We start from the raw sequence: 12111 nt of genomic DNA, 5'->3' as shown, positions 1-12111 counted from the left end.
GGTCCTGTGGAAGAGCAGCCAGTGCTCTTAACCACTAATCCATCCCTCCATTCCCCTGTGTTGACTTTTAGTAAACATTTGATTCAGGTGAAATCATTCTGGAAGTTCTATCAGCTTCCTTTGTTAGTGATTCCAAAGTCATTTCAGAAATTCAGGCATTGTAGAACATGCCTGTTATGCCAGTACTTAGAAGGTGGAGTTCAAGGCCAGCCTCAGGTATGTAGTGTGTTTAAGACCCCCACTCTAGTATTCTTCAGATCTTCTTTTCATATGGACCACCCAGAATTCACCAAGAACTCACCTAGGTAGCCCCCCTCCCCAAGATTTTTAAGAGACATCGTTTCCTTTGTGTCTAGTTGGCTGACTCACTATTTAACCTCTAACTCACAAAGATCCTCCTGCTTCCACCTCCACTCTCCAGTATTGGGATTAAAGGCATGAACCACTACAATTTGGCATGGTGGATTTTTTTTTAACAGAATGACCATATTTCATACTGAAGTATGATGAGTTACCATGAAACATCTTACATAAATTCTGAATTACATATTAACATACAAATATACTTGAGACTTGAGGCAGAGTTTTCCTGTAATAGCTCTGGCTGACCTGGAACATGCTCTGTAGATCAGAGATCCTCCTGCCTCTGCCTTCCAAGCGCCAGGACTAAAGGTGTGGGTCATACCGCCTGGCTACTTTAGTATTTTATTGATTCTCTGTATAGTATAAACTTCTCAAACAAACAAACAAAAAAAAATTGGAGGCCACAAGGAAATATAGGTCCAGAACTTGTCATTCCTCTGCTTAACAATGACCAGCGTGTGTGTGTGTGGGGGGGGGACAATGACCAATGGGCACTGGTGAGACAATTTAGGGTGGCCACAAGCCTGGCTACATCATGGCAGGAAACACGCTGATTTCAAAAGTTGTTCAATGACCTCCACCTTTGTGCTATGTCTGAAGCATGCACACAGTCAGTCAATTAATTAGTACCAGTACATGCCTTTAATCCCAGCATTTGGGAGGCACAGGCAGGCGGCTCTTTGAATTGGAGTGGCCTGGTCTACAGAAAGTTCCAGGGCAGTCAGGGCTACACAGAGAAACCCTTTCTTGAAAAAAACTGAAACAAACAAACAAACAAACAACCAGCAGCCTTTCATCTCAGATATGCCTGCCCTATGCCCCCTAGGGCAGGAATTAAAGGTGTGTGAATGGATTAGTCTTTTTAACAACTATTCTTGCTTTCCTTAGATTGCCTTGGCTCTAGCCATACTGATTTTATGTTATTACAGATTTTGCACTACCTCTAAGGTCCATTGCCTTCTATAGCAATAGATATTATTACCACTTTTCTTTAGGAACTTAAATTAGGGCCTTCTAGAGTTGAAGGTATTGCTCAGTGGTAGAGTGCATTCTTAGCATGCACAAGGTTCTGGATTCATTCTTTATGAAGGAAAAGAAGGGACCCAAAAGAGAAGAGAAAAAGAATCTGAAAGGCACATTTAAATTTGTTACTCCTGAGCCACACTTTACTTTGTTTGTTTATTAAAAACAGGTTTCTGTAGCCCAGGCTGCAAACTCTGTAGCTCCAGGCCACAAGAATACTGGGATTATGGGTGTGAGCCACCACGATGGATTTCAATTAGAGGCTCCAGGGCCGATTCGTTGAAATGGTGTTCAGGCTCTGGAATTTCTGGCTTTTTTCCCTCCCTAGATGAGCCTCTGCTGGGTGTGTTGGCTCACACCTTTGATCCCAACAGTTAGGGAGCAGGTTCAGTGTCATATCTGTGAGTTCCAGCCAGCCAAGGCTACATAGTGAGGCTCTGTCTCAACAGCAGCAGCAGCAGCAGCAACAGAACAGTCTCCTTGAACTCAAAAAGCTCACCTCCTGCGTCCCTCCTTGTGTTAGGATTGCAGGTGTAAGCTGCCATTGCTCACCACGCATACTTTATCTTTTTCACAATTACTACTCTTTTCTTGTGGTCTCCTTTGAATTAATCATTTATTTTAATATATTTATCCTTACCCCCTCTCTGTTTCCTTCATTCTTTCTGTTTTATTCATTCTTTCTCTGTCCCCTCCCCCCTCTCTGTTTCCTTCTCTACTTCCCCAGGGTCCAATCCTGTCTGTATTTACTCATTTTATAGTTTTCTGCTTGGTCTTTTGGGGGCCAATATGGGAGGAGAAACAGATAGCTACTACTCTTCCATGCTGCTTATCTCCTGCCCCCAAATGAAAAATTATTTTACTAAATATAGCTTGCTCGGAAGAGAATTCTCTATAATTGTGTTTGGTCTTTGTTTTACATTTTAAAATTGAGCCTGATAGCTTTTAGGTAAAAATCATTTCTTTGACCTCAGTTATTTTGCAGATGAGAAAAAGTCAGGATAAATTTAAAGGCAAATTTGTACATATCCCCAAATCATTATTCTTCACTAAAAAGTCTATTTTGGCACCTGAGCATATGCAGCAAAAAGGAGCTGCTGCTGTGTCTTTAAAAGCTGTCCTCAGAGCAGTGTGGAGGCAGGCATGCCACTGAAGTACTTGAATGAAAGCAAGAAAAGGAGGTGGGAGGGGGTGTTCTCTCTCTTCCCCTCCCCCTTGTGTGTGCCTCAGACTGTCTGTCTGTCTGTTGGCAGAGCTCTGGGTGACATCCCTTAGAACAGCTGGACCATGGTCTGCTTCAGAGCATCTCGTCAGAGCAATTAGCTGGAGAAGCAGCAACAAGGATCAGTATCATTTCATTCAAGGGTGAAGGGGGGCGGCTGGGGACTGTGGGCGGGAGGGGGTGGCACAGGTTTCCCAGAAGGATTTCTTCCGGCAAAATTCCGGCAGAACAGATCCTTACAATGAGGTCTCCATTAATAATGTGAGCTCCATCTTGGTGTAAGTGCATATCCATCTGGGGTGAGTTTTGAATAATTTTCTTTCTTTAAATAAAAGTCCTAGGACTTCACAGGCTGGGAGGGAAGAGGTGACAAAAATTGGCACTTAAAAATATCATTGTTGATTTAACTGGATGATACACACTATGGAAATTAAATTTTCAAATATTAAATTTTGTGTGGGTTTTCCGGATATCTTCAGGGACTGTTTTTAATCTTTAAAAGATTTTAAATATTAGGTTTGCTAAAACTTGTACTGTATGCAGATTCTACTTCCATGATTATTTTAAGCAATGCTTCATTCAAATTTTGCTTATGAGAATCTCGGTGATTTCTGTTCTCTTTGGTGATGCTGTTGACGCACATTGCAGGAAGCAGGGAATCCCCTATAAATATCCTTCACCGTGTCATTACTCAGCTCTCCATGCCTGGCTGGTGAATATGCCTCTGTGTCCTGTGTCTTTATGTAACTGTCCCCTACTCTTCAAATGTGTTAAGAAATATGTCGCCTTTGTCGTATCGAGGGAGCTTTTGTGATTATAAACATCTGGGAATAATTTGCTAAGCCATTTTTCTACAAATGTTGTTTGATGTATTGAGGTCGTTATGAGTTTCTCTGGGTTTGCCACATCTAATTTTGGGTGGCTTATTTGTTTCTTATAATTTACTTGTTTTTGTTTGCTGGCTTTGGTTTCTAAAGAGTGCAGAGATGGGATTCCCTCTACCTCCAGTGACGTATTATTTTGTTTGCAGTCTTTTTCTTCTGAAAGGGAGGGGACGAAGAGAAGGAAGAAGGAAAATCGATCTGAAGCGGTGCGTTCTCTCTTTTTGACTTGCTGATAATGGGTACCACTGAATAGAGCTGAAGCTGAAGTGGGATGTTTTAGTGATAGGGGTATCCTAGATTGTTGCTTTTTTACAACAGGCTTAGACCAGAGTCGGGATTGCTGAAGCAGAGTGCTTGAATTAACCCTGTGAGTGCTGTTGCTAATGAATTTTACCTAATTGCTATTTCTAATTGTAGAAGGAAAAAGAGCTCATGAGGGTTTTAGAATCCAGAAGCTGTTAATTTAAAATTAAGTTTTAGAATTTGGGATTTTCTGTACTGTTTATACTGATCCTGATCACTTTGTGTGCTGTTTTCCAGACCTCAAAATAGGTAGTTATATAAAGGTCCTTGCCACTGTAGTTCAGAGTAAAATTTTGAATCTATACGGTTAAAGTAAAGCTGAGGAAAGGCTTGCCACGTAGAAGAAGCCTCGTTGTGAGCATAATAACAGCCCTAGGTCATTGGTTTTGGAGTCTGTGTTTGGGCTTCCAGTTCCTTCCATACAGTTTCATTATAATACTGATGGTCTTTGAAGGGCTACTGCAGAGGTCAGTCTGAGAACTCAGGAGACTAGAGTCACCTTTCTGTAAAAGATGTATGTTGGGATAGCAAAAGTCGAGTTGTACCTTTAAGAACATGCCTGTTTATTTTCTATCTTGATTTTTTTTTTCTCTGTCTGTACTGCTACTTATCCTGAATTCTCTGTAAGAAGTGAAAAAATATTAGTTTTGGATGTTTAGCTTAGATTATATACAGTTCTATTTTTCTGTGGTATATTATCCATAAATGTTTTACACTAAGAATTTCACTGTATTTAGACGGAAGTAGGATGGGGGCAGGAAAGGTGTAAGTCTAGAGTAAAGGATGAGCACCCTGGAAGAATGACCTGTTTATTATAGAAAAATAGTAGCTGTAAGGTCAGTCAGCACAGCTCCTCTACATCTTGTATCTTGATATTGTAGCAAATATGTGGGTAATTTCTCATTAGCTTTTCAGGAAACCCCTGTGGTGGACAGCCCTCCTTAACCGTTGCTGGGAGACTGCTCTGACGTCACTGGGAGCAGTTCCCAGTCTGCAACTAGAACAGGAATAGCCTTTGAGGGGGAAAGAACTGCTGGGAACTTAAAAGATGACAGTTTTTTAAAATGTATTTTTTCTTTGATTTGGGGTAGGTACGGTATATCTAGACTTTCTTAAATGTTTCAGTCATTTCCAAGCAAAAAATTACCAAAAGATCATTTTTATTTCAACTGAAAGTGTCTTATTTTTAATTAAGTCTTTGTTTTCTAATTATCAGGGTTTTAGAAAAAGGTCAAGGAAAAAAGCTCTTAAAGATGTTAGAAAAGTAAGATTACAGTTTCTTTTTACCCTTCACTTTCTTTCACCCTCTCCTTTTTAGAGGATTAGGGAAAGATCATGAGTTTTTGTAAAGGGTGTATTAGCATAACTTAAGAGTAATTGAAAATATGATATATGTTGGAAGGACATGCTAGCAACATTGACTGTTTTGTATGATTTTTATTTACGTATTAAATTACTTGAGGGAGGGTTTCACATAGCTTGGGATGGTCCCAAACTTGCCACATAGTCAGGAATGACCTTGAGTCCCTGATCCTCCTACCTATACCTCTCAAATCCTGGGATTACAGGGGTGTGTCATATCAGGCTCTGGAGATGTTGGTATGACACCGTTTCTGAACCCTGTGTTACTGAAATTTAACTCTTTCTTTTTCCTGGCTTCCTCTTTTGTTAATAGTTTCACTTTAAGAAAGGCATTCTTCTTGGCATGGTGCTGTTCTTCTGGGTGTGCCAGCAGGCTGATCTCTGAGTTCAAGGCCAGCCAGCTCTACAGATCCCAGGGCTACGCATGAGCAACCCTGTCTTGAAAAACCCAAATTAAGTAAAGAAACAAAGAAAAGTATTCTCACTGAATGCTTGTTTTACCAATTGCTGATTGTTATCTTGGCTAAATTACTAGATTTTTCAATTTCTTCATGTGTAAAATGAGGATAACAGTACCCACTTCCTAGGTGTTTTTTTAAGGGGAAAGGCTAAGGGTTTTGTTTGTTTAAGGTTTAAGAATTAATATAAAAAATGCCTGGGCTCTGAAGTGGTTCTGTGGGTAAGGGAGGTAACTTGCTGCCAAGTCTGGATAACCTAAATTCATTCCCTGAAGCCAAAAGAATTCACTCCCACAGGTTACTTCTGACCTGCCTACACACACACACACCCCTAAATGGAAAAAAGTTTAAAACCAATACCTATAATCCTACCACAAAGCAGAGGCTGAGGCAGTTCAAGGATGTCATCCTGAGGTCAGAACAAAGAAAAAGAAAAGGTGATATATATAAAAGCTTTAAAAAGCTGGTGGCTCACACCTTTAATCTCAGCACTGGGGAAGCAGAGACAGGTGGATCTCTGTGAGTTCCAGGACAGCCTGGTCCAGGACAGCCAAGGCTATACCTAGAAACTGTGTCTTGAAAACCCAAAAAGAAAAGAGAAAGAAAAAAAGCTTTAAAATAGCTCTAGAGGACTGACAACAAGATGGCTCAGCAGGTAAAGATGCTTGCAGCCAAGTCTGATGGGTTGAGTGTAATCCCTGGAACCAACTTCTACAATCTGTCTCTTACATTCACACACATGCACACGCACACACGCGTGCTATAAAACAAACAAAAAAGCTGTCCCATAACACTTTGTGTGTGTATGTGTGTGTATGTGTTGGGGCAGGACTAGACAGTCTGGTGTAGTGCCTTCCACAATCACTTTATACCTTAAAAAATTTTTATTAGCTGGGCATGGTGGTGCCTGATTGTAATCCCAGCACTCGGGGAGGCAGAGGCAGGTGGAACTCTGTAAATTCGAGGCTAGCCTGGTCTACAAATCCATACACAGAGAAACCCTGTCTCGAAAAATCAGAAAAAAAAATTATATTTTAAATTTAATGGGGCAGTTAAGAGCACTGGCTACTGTTGCAGAGGATCTGAGTTCAGCTCCCAGCACCCACGTGGCAGCTCACAACAATCTGTGACTTCAGTTCCAGGGGATCTGATGCCCTTTTCTGTCTTCCACAGGTACTAGGCGCATATGTGTGGGCAAAACACTCACACACATAAAATAAATCTTTTAAAAAATATTTTGGGGATTATAATATAATTACGTTTGCTCCCTTCTTCCTTCTAAACCCTAATCTTTTTTAAGATCATTTTTATTATGTGTATGAGTGTGTTGCTGCATGTACATCCCATGCATACCTAGTTCTTGAGGTCAGATGAGGGTAACTGTAACTGGAGGTACAGATGGTTGGGAGCTGTCATGTGGGAGCTGGGAATGGAACGCTGATCCTCTGGGAGAGCAGCCAGTGCTCTTATAAACTGAGATATTTTGTAAGTAAATCTTCTTGTTCTTTAATTGTATTTATTTTGTGTCTTGTGTGCATATGTGAGCATACCGATGTCGTGGCATGTGTGAGGATGTCAGGACAAGCTGTAGGAGCCAGTCCTCTTCTTTCTTCTGCCATGTGGTCCTAGGTGCCTCTCTCTTATTTATTTATCCACCCCGTGTGTATGTGTGTGTGTGTATGTATGTACATGTGTGCAGACTCACATATATGCCTGTGGAGCAAAAGGACCAGATTGTCATGTTCTTCTCTATAGCTATCCACTTCTTTTTTGAGACAGGTTCTCTATTCCATTTTGCTTTTCTGTAGCTGTGATAAATCACTCTGCTCTAAAAGCAGTTTGGAGAGGAAAGGGTTATTTCATCCTACAGTTCCACAGTCCATCACCATGGAAGCCAAGGTGGAACTCAAGGTAGGAGCTTGAGACAGATCCATGAGATGCTGATACTGGTCACTCACAAGCTTGCTCTTGGGTGCCCAGGGAAGACCGACTGCCAAGGGATGGTGCTTCCACTGTGAGCTTGGCCCTCCCATGGCAGTCAGCATTCAACACAGTTATTCACCGGCCTATCCAATCTGGCCAGTCCCCCAATTAACATTCCCCCAACTCTGAGCTGTTGTCAAGCTAACAGTTGAGTGCTATCTAGGGCAGTCTCTCCATGAACCTGGAACTCACTGATTGAGTAGACTGGCTGGTCAGTGAGCCCATGGTCTCCCTCCTGCCTTTTCAGTGCTAGGATTGTAGGCCCATCTTTCTTACATGGGTGCTGGGATCTAAACTCAGGGCCTTATGTTTTACTGACTCAACCATCTCCTCATCCCACAATTCCTAGATATTTTAGATACTGAATTAACATTGGCCATATTATAATATTTAGAAATCAAGTAGAATTATACGTTTGTGTTTTCACATGTTTATTTATATTTGTGTGTGCCCACCATGAGGCACATATGCAAGTCAGGACAGCTTCCATCCACCTTCCTAGAGGCAGGGTGTCTCTTATACCTGCTGAACTTGAACTTTAGGCCAGCTGTTCCATAGGCTTCTTGGGAGTTCTGTCTTTGTCACTGTGTGTTGCTTTCTGTTATTTCTGGCCACTGAATTTAGGTTATCAGGCTTGCATGGCAAATGCTTTTATCTGCTGAGTCATCTGGCCAGTCTTCCCTTTTTGGGGGTGGTATGAGGAATAAACCTGGAACCTTATTGCATGACATGTGAGCTACATCCCAGACCTCACGTGTAAGTTTTGAGGAACAGGATTTAAAGCTGTAAAAAATAACGAGTTTCTAAAATGAATGCAAGTCTATTGTAAGCATTTCAGATGTGTGTTGACACAACTGGCCCTCTTAAGTATCATGGCCAGATTTTGAGCCATATACCTTTAAACCCAGCACTCCAGAGGCAAAGGGAGTGATTATCTTTTCTAATCCAGCCTCAGAGGCCAATTTGTGAACACACACACACTCTGAAAAGATTAGTAGCTCTTTTTCCTTTTTGACCATCATTCATCTTTTGGTTGGTTTGGGTTTGCTGTTTTTGTTTTTGTAGAGAACCTCACCACATAGGCCTCAGATTTACTAGCCCACCCCAGCCTCAAATTCCAGGTCCTCAGATTCCTGGAACAGGCAAAGTGTACCTTGCCACCAAATTCTCCCAGTATCCCTCAGTTCCTACCTGTTACAGGGTGTGGTCAGCATACACGACCCTCTAAGCTGAGCTTTCCAACCCAGGGGCTGGGCTACCTTTCTCCCAGAGGCTCTTCTCTATATTATCCAGATGGTTTGGTTAGGCCCCCCTCCCTTTTTTTTTTAATCTTTAGCCTCCTGGCTGCTATACTTGGTTCCCCTCTCTCTCTTCCCCCACCCTTCCCTAGTAAAGGCTTGTGGTCTTGTTATGTTAATATCAGAGTCTTTTAAAATCCAGAGCTGCTGACTGCCTAGCCTATTAGCACACATTTAAATTCCAGCACTGAAGCGGGCCTATCTGTTTGAGTTTGAGGCCAGTCTGGTCTACATAGTGAACTCTAGGCCAGCCAGTTCTACATTGTGAACAGAAAAATTCACAGTTTCTGAGGTAAATCTATGGAGAATGAACTTTATTATACAGACTTGGCTCTCAAGGCCCAATCTAATGTTTATATGCAGGAGGGCTTCTGAGCTAAATTTACAGCTTTGGAGCTAAATTTGGCAAGATCTGCAGTTTAGAGAGCAGCCCCCACTGTAATGTTGATGGGGAGCTGGTGCTGCTGGTTGGCAGGTGTTTCTTCTGAGGTCAGCCTAGAGCCTCTGCCTGCACAGAAGTCACTGAGGAAACAGCTTGCCGATTTGTAATGGTTATTCTTTTCGTGGGGTTTCTTATCCTTATCTGTCAAAAAAAAAGAAGGTATCTTACTCCCATCTGGACATTTGGACATTGCCCCTGGTGCCCACCTTGGAAAGTCATTCCTTATACTTCCCTGGCAGTGTGGTGTGCTCATGGTCTTTCTCCATATATATGTAAGAATGTACAGTTTGTAGGAAATACTGCTTATGAAGATTCCTTAAAATGCCATATTTAAAAAAAATAAACTGATTTGGGAGAAGAGTGGTGGTACCTAGTTTGAGCTGGGGGCCTTGTGCTGTACCATCATTGAGCTATCTTGACCATCAAAAAACAAATCTAGGATTTTAAATGGATCAAATATCAAGTAAGTTATACTGAATTGTCCAGCATTCTGTTCCCTTTTATCTTTTAGTTTTATGCTATCACATATTTTGGGGTCTAAGCCATCTCACCAGCCCTAGTTATAAATTAGAGTGTTATTCTTTTGTATCTTTTGAGGCTTTTCCCATTTTAAGGGATGTGAACAGCAAGAAAGTAAAAAGTGAACCAGTAGGTGACTCTGTGGGTAAAAGCAATGGCCTGAGCCTAACCACCCAAGTTTGGTCCCGAGGATCTACACAGTAGGAGATAGCTGACTTCTTCTAGTTGTCCTCTGCCCACTTGCACACAGACACACACGCACGCACGCACGCACGCACGCACGCACGCATGCACGCATGCACGCACGCACGCATGCACGCACGCACACACGCACGCATGCACGCATGCACGCACGCACGCATGCACGCACGCACACACGCACGCACGCACACACGCACACACGCACGCACGCAAATACATAAGCAAATTGTAAACAAAAGATTGATTTATAAAAAAGAAACAGAAAAAGTGAGAGTAGCAGTGCCCACGTATATACTGAAGATCCCACCCTAAGGCCTGAGAAATGAGCATAGGAACAGTTGAAAAACATTAATTCAAAAGTGAAACTGTGCATTTTTTTTTTCTTAAATGGGTGAAGTAGGAAAAACATTTTATCTCTGTAATTCCTAATACATTTATCCTAAGGAGTCAATGAGAATTGCTAATAAAGACACAGGTTCAAGGGTGGCATCACAGAATATTTTACTATAAATTTATAGCTGCCTGAAATGCACAATAATGAGGAAGTAGTTACTAAATTATGGTCCATGTTATTTAAAATCTGCTGTGGTATTTTGTATTTGTAAAGTACATTGCACTGAAGAGGCTGAGACAGGAAGATTGCTAGATTGCTAGACCAGTCTTATCTGTAGAGTGGCACCATAGCCAGCCTTGAATACATAAGATCTTGTCTTATAAATTTCAAGAAGCAGGGGGCTGGAGAGATAGCTCAGTGGTTAAGAGCACTGTCTGCTCTTCCAGAGGTCCTAAGTTCAATTCCCAGTACCCACATGGCAGCTGAAAACTGTCTTTAACTCCAGTTCTAGATAGTCCACTATCCTCACAGAGAATACATTTAAAAATTTTAATTAATTAAAAATGGTGAGTTGTTACAATTTTAGTTCTTGATGAAAATAGACTAAATGTATCATAATTACACAAAATTTGCTGGGTATGAAAATATATAATATGGATGCAAATTATATATAAACATGGGAATAAAAACAAGATATATCTCAATATGTTGCTATTAGTAATTAGCTGAATTACAGATTAGGGCCGATTTTTGTTGCCTTTTCTATACTTGTGTTTAACATATAAAGAAACCTTAGCTGGGTGTGATGCCTTGTGTCTATAAAACTAGGTTTGGGAGGCTAAAGCAGTAGAATTGTAAATTTGAGGTCAACTTGAGTTGTTTAGTGTGATCCTACTTCAAAAAAACAAAGAGGGGCCAGCGGTAGTGGCACATGTCTTTAAACCCAGCACTGAGGGGCAGAGGCAGTTGGATCTCTGTGAAGTTGAGGGCAGTGTTGTCTTTAGATTGAATTCCAGGATAGCCAGGACTACACAGAAAAACTGTCTTAGAAAAAAAACAACCAACCAACCAAACAAAACAAACACCAAAGGAGTGTGGGAGGGGAAATCTTTCTTTCCTTTTTTTTTTAATGATATTATTATATTTCTTAATTATATGTGTTTGTGTATGAGTATGTGTGTATGAGTACAGGTGTCTTTGATGTCTAGAAGAGAGCTTTAGTTCCCTTAAAACTGTAGCAGAAGATTGTTGTGAGCTCCTTGATGTGGGTGCTGAACAATGAATTCAAGAGTAGTACTCATTCTCACTCCCCTACCTCCCACCCCTTTAAAAACAGGCTTTTACTGTGTAGCTTTAAAGTTGCTACTTTTCTTCAGTCTGTGGAGAGCTGGAATTACAGGTGTGAACCCCACACCTCCTTGTTACCTTGCTTTGTTAATCAGAGTAGTTTGTCAGTTGGTTTTCTCTTTCCTTTATGGGGAACCCAGGGATCAAATAGGTCATCAGGCTTGATGGCAAGTGAGCCATTTTGCCAGTCCTTCCTCCCAATTTTTAATTAACATCTCTGCTGTTAGTTTCTGCACATGAATTTTTAGTGTTAAATTGAGATAAAGGTGATACTCTATGTAAATTCTTGAACATAGTATTGAAAGCATTGGAAATAATAAATGATAGCTATGTCTTTTTTCTTTCTTTCTTTCTTTCTTTTTTTTTTTTTAA

The 12111-nt window shown here is 41.1% G+C and overlaps 1 protein-coding gene across 12 annotated transcripts in view; it reads left to right on the top strand.

The window, feature by feature from the left end:
* Positions 1–12111, top strand: part of R3hdm2 (R3H domain containing 2) — a 118158-nt gene that overhangs the window by 43126 nt on the left and 62921 nt on the right. For 2 of the 12 annotated variants that reach the window (XM_060370947.1, XM_060370948.1), the window contains one exon: positions 3639–3698. The exons of the other annotated variants lie outside the window; for them this stretch is intronic. The gene's annotated coding sequence lies outside the window, so the exon portion shown is untranslated. The remainder of the gene's footprint in view (positions 1–3638; positions 3699–12111) is intronic. 12 annotated transcript variants of the gene reach the window in all.

The sequence above is a fragment of the Meriones unguiculatus genome, chromosome 17 (assembly GCF_030254825.1).
Source record: "Meriones unguiculatus strain TT.TT164.6M chromosome 17, Bangor_MerUng_6.1, whole genome shotgun sequence".
Classification (NCBI taxonomy): domain Eukaryota; kingdom Metazoa; phylum Chordata; class Mammalia; order Rodentia; family Muridae; genus Meriones; species Meriones unguiculatus.
Note: the sequence above shows the minus strand (reverse complement) of the source record. Positions and strands in the feature narration are given on the sequence as shown.